The sequence below is a fragment of the Halichoerus grypus genome, chromosome 8 (assembly GCF_964656455.1).
Source record: "Halichoerus grypus chromosome 8, mHalGry1.hap1.1, whole genome shotgun sequence".
Taxonomy (NCBI): domain Eukaryota; kingdom Metazoa; phylum Chordata; class Mammalia; order Carnivora; family Phocidae; genus Halichoerus; species Halichoerus grypus.
In genome coordinates this window covers 74,227,412-74,254,004 of record NC_135719.1, presented here as the reverse complement: position 1 = coordinate 74,254,004, position 26,593 = coordinate 74,227,412, and the positions used below count along the sequence as shown (strand labels likewise).

At 37.6% G+C, this 26,593-nt stretch overlaps 1 protein-coding gene across 1 annotated transcript in view; it reads left to right on the top strand.

The window, feature by feature from the left end:
• Nucleotides 1–22,013, top strand: part of CDIN1 (CDAN1 interacting nuclease 1) — a 254,139-nt gene extending 232,126 nt beyond the window's left edge. The window contains exon 12 of the mRNA XM_078053403.1: nt 21,897–22,013. The gene's annotated coding sequence lies outside the window, so the exon portion shown is untranslated. The remainder of the gene's footprint in view (nt 1–21,896) is intronic.
• The last annotated feature ends 4,580 nt before the right edge of the window (nt 22,014–26,593 follow it).

Below are 26,593 nucleotides of genomic sequence, written 5' to 3'. Positions count from 1 at the left end.
CAAAGCCGGTTAACCATTTTCAAGCAAAGAAGTAATAATAATGTTTGTATTCGTAAGCAGGGAATTAATAACCATATCCTCGGGGGGAGACCAAGGTGGCTTACCTGAACTAAAGCAATGGCAGTCAAACGAGAAAAGGGTGGAGTGGCTTCTAGGGATGATAACAGAATGAATAGAAGTAGTGGCTGGGGAAAAAGGGAAAACTCCGTCACCACTTGACAGCATTAAGGGTAGAAGAGGCTATGGGGAAGAAGAGGATATTTAAAATTTAGCTTATTTATTCATGCTCCTCCTCCTTGTATAAATGCATTTGGGAGTGGTTTTGCAGGGGGTAGAGATGTTACAACAGGTTAAAAATAAATAAATGGGAAATGGAGATGAACAGAAATAAGTTGAAATCTAGACAAAAAGGAGTACTTTAAGTGCATACTATATGATTTATATAATGACTTGATATGAGGCAGATTTGGCTTGGAGTTTCTTAATGGCCAGAGCAAAGAGAAGAGTTTCGGTGCAAGATCCACAATGTCCAAAGGGTCAAAATAAGAAAATGAGAACTCCGCTTCCCTGGCACATTGAACAGAAAGAAATTTCTCCTCTTGGAAAGGGTCAGTGTTGAACATACGTCAGGCTGAGAGCCAGTGGACAGATAAAAACATGCATCCAGACTCAAGAGAGCGGTTGGGCTTGATAATCCAGACTTGGAAATCATTGTCATTAGGTGTATATGTTCTTCAGAATGTCCCATTATTACGTCCTACACACCACAAGAACTCCATTAGCAGTAGAAAGACCCACATTTCTCTGTTAAAAGTGAGAAAACTGAAGATTCCTGATGAAAGGCAACAGGTTGAGAAAACCGCCACTAAGTTCTATTTTCAAAAGGAACTTCAGGTGATTCTAAAACCTCAATTCGCATGGTGGGATTCTCTGTGAGGATCAGAGCGGTACCTAACTCCCCTACTGTAGCTACAAGGGACCAAGTCCCATTCACAATCAACCACGAAGGTGCGTTCTCACCCCCATGTGGGGAGTTGTAATGGAGAATATGTTTGTCACTATTTCCTTTAATGTCATGCATGCGTGGCAAGTCAGTTCAGTCCTGAGCTGATTTCAGAATAAAAGAGGCAGTATTCAGTCCTGACCAAAACTGATTTTTTTTTTTTCAGATAACTAATGTTCACCATATGCCCGTCTATGCTTTCTTGAAAAGTAAGATAAACTTTCATATTTTCTCTGTTGCTGACTTAGAGAAAGAATATGTGTGCAAGTGATTTAAAATCTTGAGTCACTCCATTCCCCTGTTTTGACGTGGGGCTATCAGCTACACGCACAAGATCAAAATACGGACTTTCAGAATCCATATGCGTTTTAAGAGACTTCTAAGGGAATTCATTGCTGCTGTTTAACTTTTTATGCGCATCCTGATGGCATCTGCCTAGAATTCCCCAGAAACCACTGGATTCAAATCTTTATCAGCTTCATATATAATCTCTCTGAAGCCATCTGGTTCTTAACAGTTTAAGGGACACGGTGAAGCAAAATCCTGCTGGTAGCGCTGCACCTTTTGATTACCTAGAGGATTTTTCTCTTGACCAAGTAGAACTTGCCAAAGTTTTCACATTATTTCCTCATCCTTCTTGACTCTACAATAATCATGCTTTGAAATTTCTCTGCCCATAGACTGGGTTCAAACCTGCAATTAAAACACATAAAAATAATACCCACTTAGCCCCCTGCCTTTCTGCTGTAGCTACTAATTTTTAATGTTTTCATCCCGAAGAGACTAGAAATTCGGCTTCTCTATCCCTAAGTAATGAGTTTCAGAGTCTGCAAAATAATAAGGAAAATACTGGTGCTCGTTGACATCTGAGGTTACCATACTCTCACTCTTTAAAGCAAAATATGATATTAACAAACAGTTATACAGGCACGGTAGGGAAAAATAAATTTCAAAGGATAGCAGTGTGAATGCTGTATTTCACTTTCAGGTTCAGTAGATTTTTATCTTGAGTATAATAGCTTCAAAGATTAACCAGCTATTCATTTCATAAGCTTGAACACACACCTCACAGTAGAAAACAAATTGGCATTTGGAGTTCCTGGATAAAGTGCTATTCAAAGTGGCTCCACAGTCCTTAAAACATCGAGTTAGTTTTGTGAATGGCGTCAGTGAAAAATCTTTCTCATGTAAAGAAAGCAGTAGGAATAAACTTTAAGTCAAAGGCAAGTTCTTCTGGTCCCTCATCCACAATGTTTATCCCAGTGGGATATGATACAGTCTGTGCAATTGCTATGTTCCACAGTAATTATAAAGAGCAATAACATGTGGTATGAATAGAACATGTAACAAAGAACAGCAGTAGATGGTAAAATAAACCACTGGTTATGTCAAAACTAATAACTTATTTACTCATGCAGAGTCAATGAGTTAAGAGGTCAGATGAGCCCCGGTGTTTAAGCCTTGCTAATAGTACACGTGGCTTTTCTGGTTCATCATTTTCAACCGTTCCTTCAGAACCATTTTAAGGATTAGGTGAAATTGACTGGATTTCATTAATGGCTTATGTAAGAACATGTGCTCCTATCTTTGAAAGGGAGGTCCAAGGTACTCAACGTAAGCATTTGCCTTTTTGCTGCTTCTGGAAGAGGCGGGGCACGATGAGACCTCTTGTCATAAATATGGCATTCACTATCCTAGAAAACAGCATCCATCTTTTTTAGGAATGAAAGTAATTGTGCAGTGTGACACCCGAAGCATCCTGTAAAATGTTATGTATCATGGTGTACTTAAAAAAACAGTGCACTTCTCATTGATCTTCCCATTTTACTTTGATTTAAAATGCAGATCTTTTCTTCCTATTGAAATCTTTGCATTTTTATTTATAAATGTATAGGGGGAGAACCCATTTCAGACATATGCAGTCTCATCAATTATGTTTGGGAGTTGAAACAGTGTGCACTTATGTCATGGGCTGAACATCCTCCTTTATTAGAATGCTATTTATTGCCACCAGCTGCACTGCTTAGCTAAGAAAGTTCTTGACACCAGCGATTGCTTTTCAGCACCACTGCTTCCGGCTGCTCACAGGGGCTTCTATTTCCAGATGAAGCCACCCCTCTCGAGCTCTTCCTTCTGCTACACAGATACGTCCTGTCATCGTGATGCTGGAGAATAGGTGGGGGATGGGACGGCACCCACTCATGCTCTATGATCTCCCAGGCTGTAAATCTCCGGTGGCTTTGAGATTTCTCGCCTAATAGCGCTGGCCTGAGAGCTGTCAAATGCATTCGGGGAATCTACCCAACAGTAACGGAGTTTTCAAAATTAAGATGTGAATTTAGCTTGTGAGCAAAGGGTGTTTCAGAGTCCTTGGCGTGCATTTCGGAAGAGCGGCATGGGCATATCACAGTAGACACTGGCCCTCTATTTTATTATGTTTTACAGCAGGGAAAACTAGACAAAGGTAATTACTCTTCTTCTGTTAAAGACTATTATTACACTTGCATGAACAGTGAACCCTGCTGTTATTTTCTCCACTGCCTGTGTCGATGGCATCCAGACCATCCAAGCAGGAAAGGTAGGGAAATAGGGGCCTCCGCTCCTTTCCAGCTCTACAGTAAGTCCACTTTGAAAGGTAATCTTGCAAACCACAGATGTGTATGCCAACACACCAGCACCTTCCATTATTTGTTGACAGGATCTGTGTCCGTGTCTTCTGCACGCCAGTCTGAACACCAGCTCCCTTTTTAATGCCTCCGCACATAATTGGGCTCCCAGAGCCCACAGAGCTAACAGTGGCAGACAGTGACAGGGGGAGACCTCCCTCTGTTAACATGGAAACGGAATTTCCTTGCTCTCCTCTAGAAAGGAAATTCCCTCTAGGTCAAAGTTGAGGCTTTCTGCGGTGTGGGGAGGGCGAGCTGACGCAGAAGATACCTTAACCTGTGATCTTGGAGAGCTCTCTTGAAGTGGTGTCAGGCCCTCAAGCCTTCATAAGTAGCAAATTTCTCCCCTTGACTAAACAAGAGGACAAGCAGAAAATTGATTTCTAGACATTACCTTTGAAACACAGACTGAAAATTAGAACTCCGGGGCACTCTTTGCCCCAACCGAAAGCTCAGGCGAAGACAGGTTCTGAGTGGTCTTCATTCCAGGCATGGAAATTCAGCTGTTCAACCTAAGCTCCCCTTTTGAGACAAAGTCATCACTCCCCTTCTTGGGTTTTGCTTCCGATTCAACAAGAGACTGGGTTAAAACCAGACAGTCCTGTGGCCATTATTGACAGTAATGTGTACCTGAAGTTCACCAACCACTTGCCAGGCAAATATGATTCTCTGCATCATGACAGGGCAGAAACCGGAGCACAAAATTGTCACCTCTGGTTTCCCTGGTGTTATCTACCAGCTTAGAGATGCTGACAGGGACGCCTGATGGCCAGTTTGGGTTTTGGCTTGTTACATTTGTTTTGTCTCCTCTGGGCCAATCTCCACTCGAAGAAGAACATGGATTTAAAACATCGCATGGAAGAGCGAAAATGCGGAGGTGAAGAGAGGCTGGGCGCTGGTGAGCATCTGCGTGTATTTCCACATTGGCAGTGCGAGCCTGGGGTGGGGGAGTGCGCGTCCAGCCTCCGGAGGTGCTCAACCACCTGCACGGGGACCTAGAAAGGACAGGAGAGACAGGATTTGGGTAGAATTACTTATTTTTCCTTAAAAGGACATGATTAAAAACAAAAGGAACTCATCGTAGGTGACTTGGTAAAATTTCCCAAGTTTATGTGTTCTCTTTAATGAGATTGAACATGGACAATGTATTTTAGACAACTAAAGAATGAGAATCAAGCTTTTGGTTTGTTTGTTTGTTTTAAAAAGGGGGGGATTTCCAGGAAAAGACCAACACCAATGCTCGAAACAGGACCTCGGAACGTAAGTTGAGTACATGGCTTGTGGAAGTCCGAAGAAATGTGGTTACTGTCTTCTTTCAAGATAATCTGTCATCTGAAATGTCATGTAGCTGGATCTGACCCATTCTTTAATTTATTGGTGATGTTGGCAATACGCACTTTAGGGAAAATAAAAAAAAATGGGAAATAAAAAATGTTCCAAAAGCCAGAAGTTAGAACCTGCTTCCTCTGTGTTGTTGCCAGCAATTTGAATTCACTCTGTTATATCTATTCAGCAAGTATTTATTTTATGCCTACTAAGGGCAGGTACTATAGATCTTTAAATTCTGGATTTCTAGGATATTGCCCTCAACTGTAACTGTGATATATGACACAATTTGAGGAGCCTATTGAACCAGTTCTAGGAAAGTTACCCTCATTTCATGTTGTAAGATGCCTTGCAGGAAAGGGTCTGCAATTTATACAACTTCTAAACTTCTTCAAGCTATTATAATCTACTCTGTTATTCATAAAATTCCCTCCCTATCAAATTTCCAAATGAGTTTGATTTAGCAATTATAGAAACTTTAAAAAAATTGGAATTATTTTACTTCTCCCATCTTTATCAAAGAAAGAATAGTTATTAAATAACTAAATGTAATTTCCACTCCAGGAAAATAAATACTTATGAATAAATCAATTAACTTATATTCCAATGTCCTGCCAGAAATTTTCCATTTATTAGATCAGTAAAATAAACATCACTAGATGGCACTAACAATTATCATTCATCTCAAATGAACCCAGTAGAATTAAATGAATCAATCTATAAGATTTTCTCAGTTGCAAGAATGTAAAAGAGCAATTTCAGCAATTAGACCAAATGGAATAACAGAACAAAGTCACCTTTTTTTTAAGATTTTATTTATTTGAGAGAGAAAGACAGATAGCGAGAGAGCATGAGCAGGGAGAGGGAGAAGCAGACTCCCCGCTGAGCAGGGAGCCCGATGCAGGACTCAATCCCAGGACCCTGGGATCATAACCTGAGCCGAAGGCAGACGCTTAACTGACTGAGCCACCCAGGCGCGTGGAATCCAGAGCCAGATGGTCTCATGTGGTTTGTGCAACCTTGTGCGAGTTGCACAATTTCTCAATGCCTCATCTGTAAAGTGGGTATGATAACGTCCCTGTCACAGGGAATTGTCACAAGAAATAAATCGTTTTATATGTACTAAGCACACAATGGTAGCTATGTTTATCATAATGTCAAATATTTAAATGAATATACATAGAAGAGTTTGCAGCTGTCTTTGGCTGAGTAGGGGCAGAAAACTTAGTTACACCTCGAGACCATTACTTAATACAGTAAGTTGGCTTTCCTGGGTAGATTAATCTCTTTTCTCTAAATGGTACACTCTTGTTTCATTTCTCTGCTTACTAAGACCAAATACCCGCTTTCTCCCCCACTTAGCTCCCAAAAATCCCCCTTCCTCCACAGAACGTTGCCTGACTTCTATAAGTAAGATGATAAATCTCTTTCCCCTTCAGTTTCAACAAGCTACTTGCACAACACAAACACGGAGCACACCAAAGCTTGTAAGTCAATGTTTACGTTACATCCTAGCCAATGTTCTTTTTGCAATGTGCACAGTGTAAAATGTAGGCTTCTTGCCAGGGAAGGAGTTTTGTCTATCTAATTTGTTTTCTGGGCTCCTATTTGACCATGGTGGGCGGGGATGGGGGGGAGGAGAGAGCATGGTAGTAGTGCTTCTAGAATGTTTTGTGCTGCCTCTCCTCCAAAGAGTGAGGGTGGGGGGAAAAGAAGACCAGAGAGGTATTTAGTCCTTGACCCCTCAAGAAGTGAGCCTGACAACAACCATGAGGCAGATGCCAGGAAAAAGAGGACAGCCACGTGAGGGAGGACTCCTTCAATCTCCCAGCCCCTTGAGAGAGCTGCCGTCTGCATTAAAACAATGTCAGGTATCCTAAAGGGGAAGAGAAGTTGTGGCAGGTCTGCCTGAGAATTGTGTATGTGCAAAAAGCCTTCACCGAACCCTCCAGGGGTCCCTCCAGGACAATTTTGAGTATCCCCATCCAAACTGAATAACTTGCATTCATGTCTGCTGTAGAAAATTAAAAGGACTATTTGAGACCTCCAAACCATGAAGAATCTACCTTGAGGAAAGTACGCAGAAGTGACAACATGTAAAACAATGGTTTTCGAGTTTGGCACTGGAATCGCTAAGCGACCTTTATAAATACTAATGCTGGTTCCCACCCCAAAGATTTGGTTCCAGATAGGGCCTGCACATCAGGATTTAAAGCTCCCCTCACGGTTCTCTAAAGTATAGTTGAGAAACACTGATCCATATAGTAAACCTGAGAGTTATATATAGTTATATATATAGTGTGTGTGTGTATATATGTGTGTGTGTGTGTATATATATGTATGTATATATATTCCATATTGTTACTCCTGAGAGCCAAGTAACAAAAGCAGTAAGTGTGTGCACGGTGCCCCAAGCTTGCCTAAGCCTTGTCTCTAGAGGTGAAGTGACACCATAGTCAAACCCTGGCCCTGGCCCCTTCAGCTGATTTCCAAATATTTATTAAGTATTTGCCATGTGTAAAATTGTAGATGAATTTTCAAAAGGGATTAGGTGCTCATCATCTTAAAGAGTAGAACCCCTTCTCAGAAAGCACTTTCCTTTTTCTGTTAACTTGTCACCCCACTTCTCAAGGGGAGGCCAGCTGATTGTCGCTGGGGCCATTTTTCTCTTCCACAAGAAGGTTAATTAAAAATTCAGTAGCCTCTACAGGCTATAATTACTCATTTGAAGTTGTCAGAAATAAGGCGGGAGGGGTGGATGTATAGATGCATTTTTCTAGGTTTTCTAACAAAGTAAAATTGCAAAGAAGTCAACAGGTCAACAAGCATTTCAGGGGACCAACGACACCCACTCACCCACTCGATTTTCTAGGAGCTGGAGCCTCTCCAAGAAAGAAGAGATAATGGATAGGAAGGAAGAAAATTTAAATATAACAAGCACAGAGGTAGAGATAGCAAGGAAGTAGAAGAAGGTTGGAGAAAGTTTGAAGGAGAAGAGGAAGTAGATGGCTTCATTGCACAAGAAGTCGTCATCTCCTGGGGCTAACTGATGCAAGCAAAAGGCATTTCCCAGCTAACCCAGTGGAAATGGAACCATAATTTGATAGTAAATAGTTCCAAAAGATTTGCTTAGGACTCTTAAAAATGAAAGGAAAAATTATGAAAGCAAATGCATTTTATTTTATAAAAAACAATATATTATAATTCAATGCAGTACTTCCTAGAATCAAGAGGAATGAGTCAAGGACCAGTTTTTTGGTGGTGGCTGTAATTTTCCCAACAACATTGTAAGACAGCATGACACACCCATCATTTCACATTTCACTTCAGAAGCACAATATTATCACTTGGAAAATACCTGAAATTTTTTTCAACTTGGTTTTTCTAAAGGTCTCCCTCAAAGCCTTGGATACTCACATTCTCTGTTTAGTATCCTCCTCCTCCTTGATTTCTCCTCTCTAGTTGTTAACTGAACTCTACCAAATCCTTGTATGTTGACTAGTGGCTTAAAATGTGATTTATGCAGTTCACCAATATTACTTTCATCGATTTCATACAATTCTTCATCTTTTGAAAGATACATAATTTTTCTTTGCAATTTATTTATATTCTATTGCATCATAATGTTGGCTTTTTATATTTGATAGTGAGAGACTGACCAGGGCCCAAATAAATGTTCTGCTAAGCCAGGAAAGATGGTTGGATGGGGATTAATTGTATAAGTGGTTAGTTCAGTAGTGAATAATTCTAAGTAACTACTTTTCCCTAACCACTGCCTGATAACTTCAGGACTTGGATATGAATAATCAGATAATGAGGTCCTCAGGCATAAAAGCCAGTTTTCAAGGTGAATCCAGACATTTTGCCTCTTCACCCCTTTTTCTCCCACCCCAAGGATGGTTACTGGCTATCTTGGGAGGCAAAATCAGAAGTGTTTCCCATTATATTCTCCCACAGATGAATGTTGGAGTGATTGAAGTAAGTCATTTTATGGGAAATTATCTAATAGATTCCAAAAAATAATAATTTCTAAAGGGGCACCATTCCAAGAGTTGAAAAATGATACTCATGAGTGAGTGGTATATTGTAGAAGTTATTAATAACCAGAGTTATAAATAGCTGGGTATAAAAATAATTGCTGGTACCTGTGTGATTAAATAACTTGAAATCCACCACTGAGATGGCTCTTCTTAGTAGAAGTTATCTCACATGAGTCAAGAACAGCACAATGAAGTGTCATAAATACCACGGAAGCTGGACCAGAAAACATTCAAGGGAAGCCTGCTGTTTACATAATTGGAATCTGCTATTTCTATTAGGACATACATACTATTTGCTGCAATAAAAGTATGTGCCGTGTCTACACATTGTTCCAATTAAGTATGATAGAAAACAATTTTTTTAGGAAAGGGACAAAGAAAAGGAAAACACATCTCCATAACCTCCTCTCAGGTGAAGCCTCAGTTTTTTAACTGAGATCTGCATAGTTAAAGGTACACACATGAACGAGCGAGGTAAACGATCAAAATGTCCTGAGTTTGACGCAGCAAAGCCTAGAGTTGGTTCTCAGAAGCTGAAGAAATTTCAAATAACTTCAAAGCCATTAAAAATATAAACAATGGTGTAGAATAAGTGTGAAAATCTCAGGCTAAATGGCAGACGTCAGCCAGGATTTGCAAAAGGAAACTTACCTGCTCAAAGCACGTCTGCTTAAAAAATAAAACAATAATAACAAAAAAATACAGGTGAATTTTACAATTCAGTCAGCAGAGAAAAAGGTCAAGAATTCAATGGGCACAGAAGTATTGATTATCAAGATATTTAATAAAAGGAATAAAAAACACTGAAGAAAACATAAGAAAAGAATTTCCAGCAACTTTGTTTACCTCTAATGTTAGCAATCAAGCAAAGAAAGTCTTGTAAGCCAGAGTATTGCAGTATTCTTTTCCATCGTGGAATCCTGAATCAAGTTTCTAGCCTCAAGAACCAGAAACAAGTGGCAATACAGTCAATTTGTGTAATCAGCCAATGCAGAGACCAGTCAACGCTGAACGAAAATCATCCTGGGAAGCTTATTATGCCCAATTTAAAATAATAAGCCAAATGAACCATCGGACTGAGGAACAGAAAGCACTATTTCTTGCTGCCAGTCTAAAAGGAACTGCTCTTATTGTGCTAAGCAATTTGTCAGGAAAAGACAGAAAGAGCTCACTGGTATTATTAGCACATTAACCATACTTTTTATAGTTGGACACAAGGCAGGATTGGCCAGAGTGAAATTCAAGAATTCTATTAGAAAAAGTGGTTAGTTACCAACCAGATCAACTCAAGATACTGAATAATGATTGCATGAAATGTATCCAGATGCCCCGAGGACCTAAATAGTATCTGAACTCCATTTTCTGAAGCATTTTACAAGTCATCAACTAGAAATAAAGTTGTATTATTTTTGTTTTAAATCTAATATTGTAAGTACTTCCTTAAAGGCTTATTATTTAGTAATCGTCCTGATAAGTCTTGGGAAAAAACACTGCTTAAAGTAAAATGAGTATAAAATAGGAAGATTAGAGACATCAAAGATTTATGCTAACGCAAATGTTGGCCAAGATCAATCTGCTTTAATAGTTCTTAAACTTTCACCTCTAGAAGAATCCTCTTGGGAGGCTTGTTAAAAATACAGCTTCTAGTGCCTCATCTCTGAGGATTCTGATTCAATAGGTCTGCAATGAGGCCTAGAAATCTCCAAAATTAACCATCTTCTCTGGTTATTCTGGTGCACCTCAAAGTTTGAGAGCAACATATATATATTTTTTTTAATATTTATTTATTTGACAGAAAGAGACACAGCGAGAGAGGGAACACAAGCAGGGGGAGTGGGAGAGGGAGAAGCAGGCTTCCCGCTGAGCAGGGAGCCCGATGCGGGGCCCGATCCCAGGACTCTGGGATCATGACCTGAGCCAAAGGCAGATGCTTAACGACTGAGCCACCCAGGTGCCCCAACATTTATATTTTAATGATAGTAAACTCTATGCAGTTCTTCATACTAAATTTTTCTATGGAAATTTTGATATTTTATTAATGTGATAAAAATGTTATTTTTTTCCTATTTTTTTCATCAAAAAGATACGTGACCTCCAAAAAGGCAGTTTTGTGGAAAAAATACCAAGAATTCAATAAATGGGGGTTGCCTGCATGGCTCCATCTGCTAAGTGGCAGGCTCTTGATATTGGCTCAGGTCATGATCTCAGGGTCCTGGGATCAATCCCCAAGTCAGGCTCTGCTCTCAGTGGGGAGTCTGCTTGAGGTTTCCTTCTCTCCCTTTCCCTCTGCCCCTCCCCCCATCCATGCATGCTCTCTCTCTAAAATAAATCTTTTTTAAAAATTGAATAAATGGGACACATACCACATTAACTGGAGAAATTAATATAATAAAAACCTCTTACATGACTGCCAGAGCCATGAGTACATGCTCTGAGAGACACATAGAGCAGAGCAGGTCCACTAGTCTTACAGTTATGTGAGGCAGAAAAAAAGCCTATTGTTGAATGCCATTGAAATTTTGTTTGTTGCAGAGCATTAGCTAATTAATATACCTTCCCATTTAAAAAATTACATGCATCTTTTCAAATAATGACTAAACTCACAAGTAAGGGATATCCAAAGGGCCAAAAATAAAGAGAAAAATAAAAATTCAAGTGGTAACTGTGAGCTGACCCTAATCTGGATAAATCTTCAAATTCTGAAGGGCTAGGTAATTTGTGGGAAAAAAAATATATATATATCTTTTGGCAGCAAGATGATAAGAAATCTTATTTTTTCAAATGAGTATGGAATCTGTGATAATAATGAGATAAGATCTTTCTTAATTATATAAAATATTAAAATATAAATTGACAGTAATTAAAATAGTATGGTACTGGCCACAAATAGACTAAGCAAAGTACAGTTGATGGGAGGGTAAAAAAGATTTTCCTTGACAACTTGTAGTCTATAATCCTATCCTTGCAAAGGTTTTACTTCTATTTCTATTTACTAGACATAGATATACACGATATATATTATACATAGTTTATAATGCATGATCTGGGTATCTTATCAAGAATATAATATAAAAAGTTCTGTGTAGATGATAGTACTGGGCCAGCTGGAGGAAGTAAATGCAAAACCTCTCTGGACAAACACACCCTCAATTCTTGATGTAGAGTTTCCACAAATAAAGCCCTAGCCAGCATGAGATGACAATCCAAAATTACAAAACACAAAAAGAAGCCATCTGCCGTGACTGTTTGATGGAGTCAGCGGCCAAACAGACAGCAGAAGCAGATCTCAAGAACTTCAGAAAAGAAAGTGATCACACAGATACTTTAAAATAAGTATTTGAAATTGTTTTAAAATGTAAAAGGAATAAAAAATGATTTAAAGGAATTTCCAAGAAATACCAGGCAGATGTGAAGAGAAAGAAAATAGAACTGAAAGAATTATTCAAAGGGAAGAGAAATGTGGAGTTGGAAAATATAAAAGATATTAAGAGACATAAAAGACAAAATGAAAAGTTCTGAAACTTGCCTAATGGAACAAATACAGAATATATGACAGGAACAGTATTTAAAGTGGTAGTACCAAAAGAATATCCCAGAATTGAAGAATCAATTTCAGGAATCACAATGAATCCCAAGCAGAATAAATTACCATAAATATACCTGGATAACAATTATTCAATAAAGATAAAAAAATTTTTTTAGAAAATATAAAACAGAATTTATTATTAGCACAACCCCACTGGAAATTGAACATAGAAGGAATAAGTGGGTGCAGGAAGAAATGGTAAGCAAAGAAATTAATATGTGGGCAATTCTAAAGGGTCAACCAGATACAATGATAGTAACAATGATTACTTTGGGGTGACAATAAAAAGGTGTAACTAAAATATTAAACAATAATTGGCAAAATGGGAGGAATTAAAGTTTTATTAAATCTGTCTCAGATGAAGGTAAAGATGATTAATCTTAGAACTATTCAATTCATGCATGCATGTTAAAATTTTGAAGGTAAACACCTAAAAAAAACTAGAAATAAGCCTACTACTTCCAAATCGGTAGAGGGAAGAAACTGAATAAAAACTCAATCAACCCAATAAAAGGGTAGAAAAAAGATAAAAATAAACAGGGTAAGAGGATTTCTGTTTCCATCCAAAATAAAGTACCAGGGACTGGGTTTACCCTCCTGACTGAAAGACCTAAGCAAACAAGTAAACAAATGGAACAATGGTTTTCAAGTCACTGTGTATCAGGTAGTGAAGGTCAGTGGTCTCTGAGAAATGGACAACAAATGATATGAATCTTAATCTTGATCCATCGTATTGCCTTGAGAGGGTTTCCAAGCCATCGTACAAGGAGGTGGAGCTCAGGTAGAGCCCAGCAGACTCCCTGAGTTGAGGTGGAGATGAGAGTCTGAGGAGACTGAGGGAGCTAGAGTTCACAGGACAAACTCCCACAGAACTGAGAGTGGTTTTGAGAGAGAACTCTGGAGATGAACAGAGGGTGCCCCTGGGTTTTCAGCAAAATACTAATCAATGCATTGTGTGAGGAAACTAGGCGAGGCTATAGGAAAAGGATCATCCAAAAATGATTAGAGGGAATGGTACCAGGCACTCATACGGGGCTAGAAATAGTATCTGTATCCAACAGCCAGATTGGTGATGCAAAATTAATTATGTGTTTCACAGATTTTTTTTTTTTTTTGGAAGGATCTTTCATTATTAGTGGGGAATCATTCTCCCTAGACTAAGCACTGCTCTGTTCCCAGTAACAAATCTTAAAAGCAAGACCCAGCTAAAACAACTTTTAAAAAGAGAAACAAAGTTGAAGGACTAACACTGTCTGATTTCAAGACTTATAAAGTTATAGTACTCAAGAAAATGTGGTATTTCCATCAAAATAGACAAATCAATGGAACAGCATAGAGATCAGAATTAGTGCACATTTTTAACAAAGGTGCACAGGCAGTTCATTGGAGAGAAGATAAGCTTTTCAACAGATGATGCTGGGGCAATTTATATCCATAATCAAAAATAGAAATCCAATCCATGCCTTGCATCATATAAAAAATTAACTCAAGATGGATCATAAACCTAAATGTAAAATCTAAAACCATGAAATTTCTTGAGAAAATCGACAAAATTTCTAACCTTGCATTAGGCAATAATTTCTTACATCGGACACCAAAATCATGGTCCATAAAAGAAGTTGAAAAATTGAATTTCATAGAAATTATAAACTCCTGTTCTTGGAAAGACACTGTTAAGATAATCAGAGTCTAAAAGAAAATATTTGTAAGTCTCATATCTTCTGCCATGTCCATAAACTATAAAGAGCTCTTATACGTCAATAATAAGAAAACAATCAAAGTTTGAAAATGGGCAAAAAATTTGAATAGACCCCTCACCAAAGAAAATATATGAATTGTAAGCAAATACTTGAAAAGATACTCAATATTACTAGACATTAGTGAAATGCAAATCAAAATCACATGAAATACTATTGCCCCCTATTAAAATGACTAAAATTAAAAAAGATGGACCACACCAGGTAAGTGAGATTGTGGAGGAACGAGAACTCTCCTTCACTGCTGGTGGGAACTTGGCAGTTACTTAAAAATTAAACATACAACTACCATATGATCCAGCTCTACTCCTAGGTATTTAAACAAGAGCGATAAATGCACATATTCATACAAAGACTTGTAAGCAAATGTTCTTGGTTTTATTTGTAATAGCCCAAAACTGGAAACAACCAAAATGGCCATCAACAGGTGAAGAGATAAACAAATTATGGTATATCTGCACAAAAGAATACTACTCAGCAGTTAAAAATAATGAACCATTGAAACACACAACAACATGAAGGAATATCAAAATAATCATGCTGAATGAAAGAAATGGGACAAAAAAGATTGCATACAGTATGATTCCATTTATATAAAATTCTAGAAAATTCAAACTTAACTATTGTGACAAAAAACAGGTCAGTAGTCGCCTGGGGACAGAGGAAGGGGGAAATGAAGAGGGATTACAAAAGGGAATGAGAAATCTCATTGAAGGTGATGGATTATGTTCATTATCATCTTTGTGGTGATGGTTTCATGGGTGTATACATATATCCAAATTTGTCATAGTATGTATTTTATGTGCAGTTTATTGTATGGCAGTTATACCTAAGTAAAGCAAAATTTTAGAAGCAGGAAGTAGAAAACACAAATTAGAGTAGAAATGTGTGCTGAATATCTTTTTTGGCTTTCCAGATATGTGCTTGCATGCTCTTGCTCTCAGGCGCATGCTCTCACTCTGTTTTGATAGGTAGGTGGATAGGTAGGTCTATCCTTTTCTACCCTGCTCTGGACCCTGAGAGATTGAGTTCTGTGGGCAAAATCCAGAGAATTCCTTGCTCTTTAGGTTTTATTGGGGTCGAGCCAAAGGGGAGGAATAGCAGAAAATCAGAAAGTAGAAGGAGAAGATCAGGTGTTGAGTTCCCCTTTTTCCTGCTGCAGGGTTCCATCAGGCTGGGTGAATTCCTCAACCAGCGGTTTCAGTTCTTGTAAGGTCACTCTACATGTAGCCTTCTCTGTCTCTAGGTCCCAATAACCAGTTCTCCCTCTCATTCCTTCATTCCTTACAGTAAAAATGGAGTCTGTCATGACTAGATCTGGAGTCCTTTCTTTTTGGTTTCTCCATACCCTGACCACAACTTTGTATATGGTCTTTTATTAAATTTCCCTTAACCCACTACAGTGCCGTGTGTTTCCTTCTAGGGTTTTAACTTACAAAAAGCTACCTAAACGTGTTCAGAAATCCTATTAAACTGTCCAGGTAAAAGACTAATCTACAGATTAATTAAAACAATTGAAAACTCTAAGCTGTTTACAAGTGGAATGTTTAAAACACAGGGGCCTAGCAATGTTAGGAATACAAAGATGAAAAGATATACCATGCAAATACTAGCCAAAGTAAAGTGAGTGAATATATCTATAGTAACACCAAATATAAAAGCATTATTAGGAATAAAGAAGATGACCAAATAATGATGAAAAGAAAAATTCATCAGGAAGGTAGAACTATTCCAAACATGTATTCACTTAACAAATATCCTCAAATTATATAAAGAAAATATGGACTGAATTACAAAAAGAAATTGACAAATTCATAAACAGAAGATTTCAACGCACTTCTCTCAGTAATTGATAGATTAAGAAAAAAAATTTTTTTTAAGATTTTATTGATTTATTTGACGGAGAGAGACAGTGAGAGAAGGGAATACAAGCAGGGGGTGTGGCAGAGGGAGAAGCAGGCCTCCCGCCGAGCAGGGAGCCCGATGTGGGGCTCCATCCCAGGACCCTGGGATCATGACCTGAGCCGAAGGCAGACGCTTAACGACTGAGCCACCCAGGCGCCCCAAGAAAAAAAAAAATTTAAAAGAAAAAACAATTAGGATGTAAAAGATTTGAACCACCCAAAAATTAGGCCACATAATTTATAAACACATTTACCAAAGAATGTCATAAAGTAATCTTCCATAAATATTAAAAGATAGTCATTTAAAAAGTTCTCTAATGTTTAGTTGGAAACCAGTAACCAAAAAAACTATACATAAAGAAATACTTCAAAAAAGGGATATTCAAATGAACAATAAGAGTATAAAAATATACCTGACATCATTACTAATCATGAAAATGCAAAACCAGAGTAAGATACTAATATATACTCCAAAAATGGTTAATATTAAAGATTGACATTATGATGGTTTACAAGGATTTGGAGGCATTGTTACTCATATATTGCTCGTGGGAGTATAAGCTGCTAAAACCATCTTGAAAACTATTAGGCAGTACCTACTGAAGTTATGCACATGTCTCCCCTATGACTCAACTACTCCACTCCTAAGTATATGCCTAAGAGAAATGAGTGCATGTATTTACTATAAGGTGTATATAAGAATGCTTGTGGCAGCTTTATTCATAACCACTCCAAACATGAAACAAACCAAATGTCCATCAACAAGAGAATGGATGAATTGTGTTATATTTATACAATGGAATATTATAGAGCAATAAAAATGAATTGCTGGTGTACAGAACATCGATAAATCTCATATGTTAAGTAAAAGAGGCCAAATATAAAATATATATACTATGTTATTAGCTTTATAAGAATTTCAAGAATAGGGAAACTACTCCATGGAAATAGAAACTGGGATAATACTTACTTCTGGGGTAAGGTATTAACTGAGAGACCATGCAAAGAAACAAACTTCTAAGTAGTAGAAATGTTCTAAGTTCTGGATGGCAGAACATTTCTCTCTCTCTCTCTCTCTATTCACACACACACATATACTATACATACACACAAATATTTGTATATATCATGTGTTATATATGTACACATAAATAAAAATTTATCAGATTGTACACTTAAGTTTGATGCTCTTCCCTGTATATGTTATACCTCTATTTAAAAGTATATTAAAGAGGGTGCCTGGATGGCTCAGTCAGTTAAGCATCTGACTCTTGATTTCAGCTCAGATCATAATCTCAGGGTCATGAGATCAAGCCCCACGTTGGGGCTCCACACTCAGCGGAGAGTCTGCTTGGGATCTCCCTCTCCCTCTCCCTCTGCCCCTTCCCTGCTTGCATGCTCATGCACACTGTCTCTCTTAAAAAAAAAAGTATATTAAGAAGGGGGCACCTGAATGGCTCAGTTTGTGGAGCATATGACTCTTGATCTCAGGGTCATGAGTTCAAGTCCCACATTGAGCACAGAGCCTACTGAAAAAAAAATATATGTATATATTTATATACATACACACACAAAAGTATTTTAAAGAGTCATAAATTTGGAAGTTAAAGAAATTGAACTAGCTCTTTAAAATTTACTTACACAGAAAAACAAGTTCAGACAGTTTTACCAAAGAGAGACATAACCCTTCTCCTACACAAGAGAAAAAGTGCTCCAGCTTATAAGTCTAATATCACTTTAGTACCAAAAGTAGATAAGAGTATGATAAGGGAAATTTATAAGTCTGTGTCACTGATTAACATAGATGGAAAAATCCTGAACAAAACTGTAGCAAACTAAATGCAAGAGAGAAAAGATACTATGAACTACTTGAGTTTATCTCAAAATGCAAGCATGAATTAACATTTGAAAATCTATTAATGTATTTCACCATACTAACAGAATGAAATTCCAGATATCTGCATATAAGTCCTCCTGAGTCTTTGGCTAAATACCAATCTGTTTATATTTACAGAATAAGATTTTACAAGGCTAGGTAAAGAATAACCTAAGAATACCAGGAAGCTATAAGCTGAAAAATTCCCAGAAATCACAAAGGGCTGGGAGACAACTGAATTCTGAACAGTCAGAATGGAGAGACCTTTTTGAACTCCCAGTGCATTCATTAGAGATCCCAGAAGGATTATTCTTTACCAGTAAGGTTGAATTAGCCTTAGAGTAAAAAATACTCTAGAGCTACCCTAACAAAGCTTAAAAACAAGACTTAAGAGGATCACAATGGTCTACAAATAACTTGCCAAAATATGTATGTATTCTTTAAAGAAAAACAATAAAATCCAGATGCTCAACAGTGGAACATTTACAATATCTAGCACTCAATTAAAAAAAATGCTAGACATGAAAAGAAGAGTATGTCACAAAACAAGGAGAACATGAATTCAATTTAACAATCCAAAGATGACAGAGATGATAGAATTAGCAAAATGACTTAAAAACAGCTATTCTACATATATTCAAGGATTTAAAGGAAAACATGAACATAATATGAAGATAAAAGATATTTTAAAAAAAAACAAGTAGAGTAGAAATTTCCCTATTGACAGGGCTAAAAGACTGGTTAAACAAACAGAACAATCTACCAACTCAGCTTTTAATGTATGAAACTACAGGGAAGTTTTAGAGGAGGGAACTGTAGGGGCCAAGGGCAGGCTGCTCCATGATGGGCCGCTTTGGCATGAAGATTATTTTGAGTTAAAAGCAATCAAGGGGCGCCTGGGTGGCTCAGTTGGTTGGGCGTCCAACTCTTGGTTTCAGCTCAGATCATGATCTGGGGGGTCCTGGCACTGAGCCCCGCATCAGGCTCTGCACTTAGCTCAGAATCTGCTTGTCTCTCTCCCTCTGTTCCTCTCCCTGCCCCCCCACCCAATCTCTCTGTCTGTTTCTGTCTCTCTCAAATAAATAAAAATCTTTAAAAAGCAATCAAAACCAAGCAGATTCAGGAAAAGCTCCTCCTCAACTACCTAAATTTACATTGGAAAGGAGACCCTGTGTCACCCAGGAAAAGAGCTATTAACAGAGATTTCTCTTTAAGAAACTATCCGTATAACAGGGAAACCTGTGCTTTGCAAACATCTCCTCTCACCCTGCTAATGGTCTTCTTCCCCTTTGTATTCCTCAGACCCCTACCCCTCTCCTTAGCTCAGGATGTCATATAAGCCTCATGTTGCCTGACTGTCGTTGGAATTTCATGTCTGTGTGGATGCCCCATACATACAAAACTATATTTGATTTTCTCCTGTTAAAGAAATAAGTAAAAACTTCTAGAGCTGAAAAATGAAATAACTGAAGCGAAAAATTCACTGGATGAGCTTAACAGCAGATTACACACTCTAAAAGAAAACATCAGTACACTTGAAAAATAGGATATAAATTATCCAAATTAAAGCACAGAGAAAAGATGGTGAAAAAACTTAACCAAGCGTCAATAACCTGTGGGACAATTTAGAGGTCTAACATATGGGTAACTGGAGATCTTGAAGAGGAGAAAGTGGAGAGGCAGAAGAAATACTTGGCTGAAAATTTTCCAATTTTGTTGAAAATTGTAAACTCAGAGATCCAAAAAGCTCGATAAACCTAGGGCAAAATAAACAATAAAAAACTATACCAAGGCACATTATGATGTTATGATTAACAGAACTGAGGTCTGTTTCACGTTAATGATTGTTTATATGCTCCTGCTCCGAACTTAAAATTAGGGCCAGATGTCCACAAAAAGTCTTGTAGGCAAGTGCTTAAAAGCAACTTTATTCTGAACAGCCCCAAACTGGAAACACTTCAAATTTCCATCAACAGTTAAATGGATAAACAAATAATGGTATATCTTTACAATGAATACTACTCAGGAATAAAAAGGAACAAGCTACCCATACACCCAATAACACAAGTAAATTTAAAAGTATTTTACTAAGCAAAGAAGCCAGAAACAAAGGAGTGTATATAATAATCCATTTTTATGAAAATCTAGAGCAAACAAACAAATCTGAAGTGACAAGAAGACTAGGTGTTTGCCTCTGGCTGTGATTTGGTGTTAAGTTTTGATCACAAATGAGCCTGAAGGAATTGGTCTGTATCTTGCTTGGAGTGGTAATTACATGGATGTAAATATTTGCCAAAACTCCTCAAACTATACACATAAGATGGGTGCATTTTACCGTCTGAAAATTGTGCCCCAACCCCATTTGATTTTTAAAAATGAGAAACATGGGGCACCTGGGTGGCTCAGTCGGTTAAGCATCTACCTTTGGCTCAGGTCATGATCCCAGGGTTCTGGGATTGAGCCCCACGTCAGGCTCCCTGCTCAGTGGAGAGCCTGCTTCTCCCTCTCCCTCTGCCTGACGCTCTGCCTACTTGTGCTCTCTCTCTCTGTGTCAAATAAAGAAATAAAATCTTAAAAAATAAAAATGAGAAACATTATAAATTTTCTAGCAACATAAGTACACTGTAAATAAATTATTCAAATATGCAAATTCCTACAGAGAAAATGACAAGATCTAATTGAGGACCTATAGGAAGATCTAAATAGATGAAGAGCTATTCCATGGTCATAGATAGGGAGCCTCAATAAGATGAACATATTGGCTGTCCCTCAAATAGGCCAAAAATTCAAAGAGTGAAGGGTCAAAAATAGTCATGAAAAATTTTAAGAAGGCTAACTATCAGTGAAGGTTGAGGGAAAGACTAGAAATGATGTGATAAAAATTAAAACAAAAGCTTGAAAACATCTGTAGACCATCGTAAGAAATAATCTCACAGCATTTTTTTAAAGAAAGAAAATAATTTAATTCTGTTTTTAGAGAAAGTAGCACCAGGAGCTACTGGTGGTTCAGTCAGAAGAGCATACGACTCTTGATCTTGGGGTCATGAGTTTGAGCTCCATGTTGGGTGTAGAGATTACTTAAATAAATAAAACTTAAAAAAAAAAAAAGCACCAGGGAATTTATATATTTGTCGTAATAAATTACTCCCCTCCACCAACTACTAATTAAGCTATTTTAACATTAAAACCAGTAAGAGTGAACTATGAATTTTAAAAGGGCATTTGTCTAGCACTAGCCAATTAGGGTTCTGATCTGTTAGTGATTTGTTAGTTGATTATTTACCTGATTGAACCCCGAAAAGAATATTCCTAACTAAAAATTCTTTCCAGAGAAATAAGCCAGAATAACTGTTACAGAATCTTAACATCTTAACTCTGTATACCCCCAGAGTCTTGACTTCAGCATTACTCTTATTTCAGTTTTTCTCATGGTAAGAATTGGGATGGGTCCTGGGTAAGGAGAGGAGAGAACAATAACTCGGGTATGTGAGGTTCTTAGTCTCTTGCTCATCCTTTTTACCTACCTAGTCCCTTAGGACAAAAATCACATCTTTCTTCTACCCTTGCACAGGCTAGGGTTATGCACTGCAGCATATACCCTAGAAGGGAATCTTCCAAGCTGGGTTAGAATATGTTAAATGGGGAGATAAAGGCATTTAGAAAATTACTTTCTCGCTCTGCATAATTAAAGAGGTCAGTTTTGAGACTCCAAGCTGATCACTGGCCTCTTTCTTCCAGGTTGACCTGTCCTCTACCTCCTGGGCCTATAATCTTCATGACTGAGGCCTGAGACAGAGAAGGTATCTTCAGTTATCAATCTTTCTGGACTAATACAATGAAATCAAAGATAACTACATTATTATGTATCTATACAAGAGCACAAAATAATTAACTTGGTACCTAGTGACTCAAAATCTAATAATCATATAAATCAATCTACTTATACCCTTCTCGGGGGGAGGGGGAACTATTTTTTTAAACCTTGAAAGGCCGAGTTGTCTTTAGAGAATAAACTTATGAGAAATCCAAATCATGATGAAAGTATTACTTTCAATAAGATTTTATCTATTACAAAGGATATGTACCTATGGACAGGAATAGGAAAATAATACCAAAAAATAAAAACAGGTTACTTGTTAAGGTGAAGACATATTTGTTTTTCTTCTTTGTATTTCTGATATTCTTGTTATGTTGGTTCTACAACAGAATTATTGTTTCAGTTGATGAGTCCATCTGGAAAATCAAAATAACAATCCTGTGGAGGGTTGATTTCATCATAATTGCTACTAACCATTTTCTAGCTCCTTAGTCAACCTAGTCAACCTAATAGAAATTGATGAGAAATTCAGAGTAAATGAGGACACTAATACCAGCCTCTACCATTCCTTCTTTTCCCAACACCACTACCACCACCACAACCACCTTATGCAGGCAATGAAGTCTCCATTGTGAAGTACTTTAGTCAGCTTTGAGCTCTCACATGTTCAGTGTCAGTTATTGATAATAGAGAACCATAGCAAATGAGATGCATACAATATTCAGTATGGTCAGGAAAAAGTAAACCATTATCATTTCTCTGGCCCATATCACAAGTCATCTGAACCAGGAACACTTTTTTGCAATGTGGTCATCATGCCTTTGTAAGAAAGACATGTTGGAGCTTGAAAAAGTCCACGGGACAGTCACTGAATGATTATATGTGAAAATCTAAGAGTAGATCCTAGCTAATTTTCTAGAAGGCATGCAAGTATTGCCTAATAGATCAATCAGAGCTGGTAAAACTCGCCCAAGGTCATGCATCACAACCAGAATTCCCACACAGGCTCACTAGTTCCTGAGTACATGTTCTTAACTTCTACCCTATCTACAATTCCGCAAATCAAAAATAATTTGGATTTTTAGGCAATAAGGAATTTAAGTTTGGGGGCAATAAAGACTCAAAACACATTTTTGACAACTTTATGCCCAAATATAACAATAATTTTTTTTTGCTATTTGGAGAAATAAGCACCAAAAATCTACTTTGATACCCTAAATTAATGAGGAAGCAATTCCATTTTAGGAATTTAGACAACAGATATAGCACACATGTACATGAAGACATATGTACAAGCATATTTGTTGCAGTGTTTGTGTTCACAAAAGACAGGATATCAATCTAAATGTTTAGCAATAGAGGACCAATTAAATAAATTACATTTTATCCATGCAATGATTACCTCCTTCAAAAGAAGAGGGGAGATCTATATGTATTGATACACGGACTGATCTCCAACATATATTGTTAACTGTAAAAAGCATGGGGCTCAAGCGTGAATGGCAGATTGATTCCAGTTGCCCATCCTGATCCACTCTCCACTCTTCTCTGTTCCATCCTTTGCCCTTGGAGACTAACCTCTATGGATTGCCTCACTGGGCTCCCGGGTCCTCTGGCTGCTGGTTGTATTTGGCCAGTGGGGAACCTCTGCGTGGGATCAGAGGAAAGGAGAGTGAGGTCTGTGTGTTAATCCCTTTCCTGCCTTAGACGAGCTGCATCACTGCTCCCCCCCTACATGAGTGCTTCCTTCTAAGTTCAAGTAACCACTCCCTTTCCTCCTTTCTTTGAGCCTAGGGGATAGAAGAGCTCCACTGCTTCTGTCCTGCATCACTGCGCTAACTCTTTATGGCTCCACTATAGTGAAACCCATATATTTGGAGAAACTGTCCTCTAATTTTCCAAATTTGAGTTGCCCTCTGTTTCTTGTTATGACCCAAATATGCTTTTTGTTAATAAGACAGCGAGTGGCAGAGGTATAGAAATACACACTCAAATGCACACTCAAATATGCAGAGAATACATTTATGGTATATTAAAAATGCTAACAGTAACTGTCAGGGGGAGAAAAATGCCACTGAGGGTTGGGAATGGAAAGAAGTCTTTACCTTCCTGGTATATCCTTTCATACTGCTTGAGTTTCTTTCCATATTGACATAGTAGCCATTAAGAAAAATAATAAAATGTTAAGAAAACAAACTTTATCTTCAAGATGGGAAAAACCAATGAGGAACCTGTCGCATAAAGGCCAAAGCTTAGTTTAGATAGTGTGTGTAGATGAAAATTTAGTGCATGTATAGTCCATGAACTTGAGAATTATACGTGGATAGAGATGGGTTCTCCCCAAATAATATTCTGCAGATACTTTTTAACATCCTGTGATACACACGAACATGTATCCTCTACTTTTAAATGGTTTGCCCTGAAGTTATTAAGATTTTTATTTAGGTTTAAATTATAGATACAACTCACGGGTTAGTTTGCCACCTCCATTTGGACTAAATGTAGCAATTATTCAAGTTTACCGTTGGCTTTATAAAGTGAAAACTCACTGATGATAATGAGTGAAGGTCACTCCAGGCCAAAAGAAATCAGCTTTACTGTCAGGACTTAAACTTTCCATCACATCTTGAATCAACAGTTTTATAAGCAGTGAATGCAAAAATTAAGTTGCTTTTTTTTTTTTTTTGGCAACAACTTAGCAAAGGCATATGCTTCAAACTCAAATGACTTCACTTCACATTGAAATTAAGAAATGTTTTGAAGCATAGTCATTTGATAAGAATTTGCTTCAAAATAAGCAGTGTGCTTCTTTTTAAGGGGACCTACATCCTTTAACATGTGACTCAACAGCGTGACACATGAAAAAATAAAGTGCTCCCAAAGATAGTCCCCATATATATCCCAGTCTGCAGTTTCAGTGGCTCTGTTTCTTTGTTATTTGGGTCCACACTTTATGGCCGTAGGTGCAAACCCCACCATTGTCTTCTTCATTGCAGTCATGACAAACGCTTTGAGAAAAAGGAGCTGGATTTCTGCCAACCTCCTCTCGACTTCAATGTGATTCAGCTTTCAAGACCTGATTGTTTTCTCCTCTCTCCCAGGAACCACTAGCTACCTTATTACCAGAAAGAATGACCCTTTGACAGCACAACTGCAATCCCGAATCTCCTCCAAATTGTAACCTCAAAGATGCCAATGGCATTGAAAAACTAATCAAGATCAGAAGGTCAGAAAGACAAATGCATTAGTACATATATGGTCTCCAAGTTATTTGGCAATTTCTTAGCTTGCAAAAAAAATCATTTCTAAAGTTTCTTTTGACATATTTATTGCCTTTTTGCTTACAATCTTTACACTGCCAGCATTAATGTATAGGGGATTCTGCTATATGAGAACACTGCCTTTATTTTACTTGCAATCCATTGTACAAAATGTTGAACTAAAAACAATAACCTCCTCCTTCCTCAAACAATCATTATTATTCTCCTTCTTAGTTTTTACTATTAGCAGAATACCAGTTAGATCAGCTACTTACTAAAAAACATTTCATAAAACAGATGAAACTAAAAGCTTATTCAAAATGAAGGCAGACAAATAATAAACTAAAAGACATGACTGGCTTTCGAGTCAAGCTGCTTAACAACTTGGATTAATCCAGCTTTAAACTGCCTCTCACCATTATAGTTAAGTTGGTTAAATAAAAGAGTAAGCTTTTTAAAAAACTCTGCATAGACCAGTAATTAATTTCTTAATTTCTTCAAAGTAACTTGAACTTTTAATATATTAATAATAATAATAATAAACTATAACAACCATTTACCAAGTATCTGCTACATGTTAGATAGTTTATATGCATTATTTCTAACCTTTACTACAACCCATCTGGGCAAAGTATTAATGTACCCATTTTATAGAAAAGGAAACATGCTCAGAGACACACTCATGTCTCCTAGGTCAATAGCATCTTCTTTCAATTTCCTTCAATGTTTCAGTTATGTCAAATGTGTCAAATGACTTGGTCCAGTCATGGAACCATATTAGCTGATTTATTCACTGACTGAACCAGTGTAATTTACTTACTGTCTTAGGTTTGGGGTGACACAGCTTGACAGTTGAAAGGGACATGTTCAATGTCACTGAAATAATGGAATAATCCACAGATTGGCTCGAGTCATCTTGAAGATTCTGCTCACAAAGACACCAACATGAAACAGGTTTTGATCATTAAATTGATAGACATTTCCTGGAGCAAGAAGCTGTGGCTATATTTTGTAATTTTGTTGTGTACTACCAAATCTTGTGTGGGTGTACAAAAACCAAGCACATATGGCTGACGAAATTGTCATCCTCAAGGTTAAAGAGGTTCCATATCTTAGTCTAAAAGAAAGAAACAGCGTTGTTGAATTACTGATCTGGTTCCAAGAGCAGCACTGAATTTAAAGGGATGACCATTCCTCAACCTCACTTACTGTGCTGACCGTGACCATAGACTAGAGGGCTACACCTTGTTGAAGACAATAGTCCTTGTCTCCATTCTATAATGGCAAAAGTCTTCACTCCAGTCACAGAATACGAAATCGAACGTTACCATTCAGGAATGGCGTATCTCTTTAAGCTC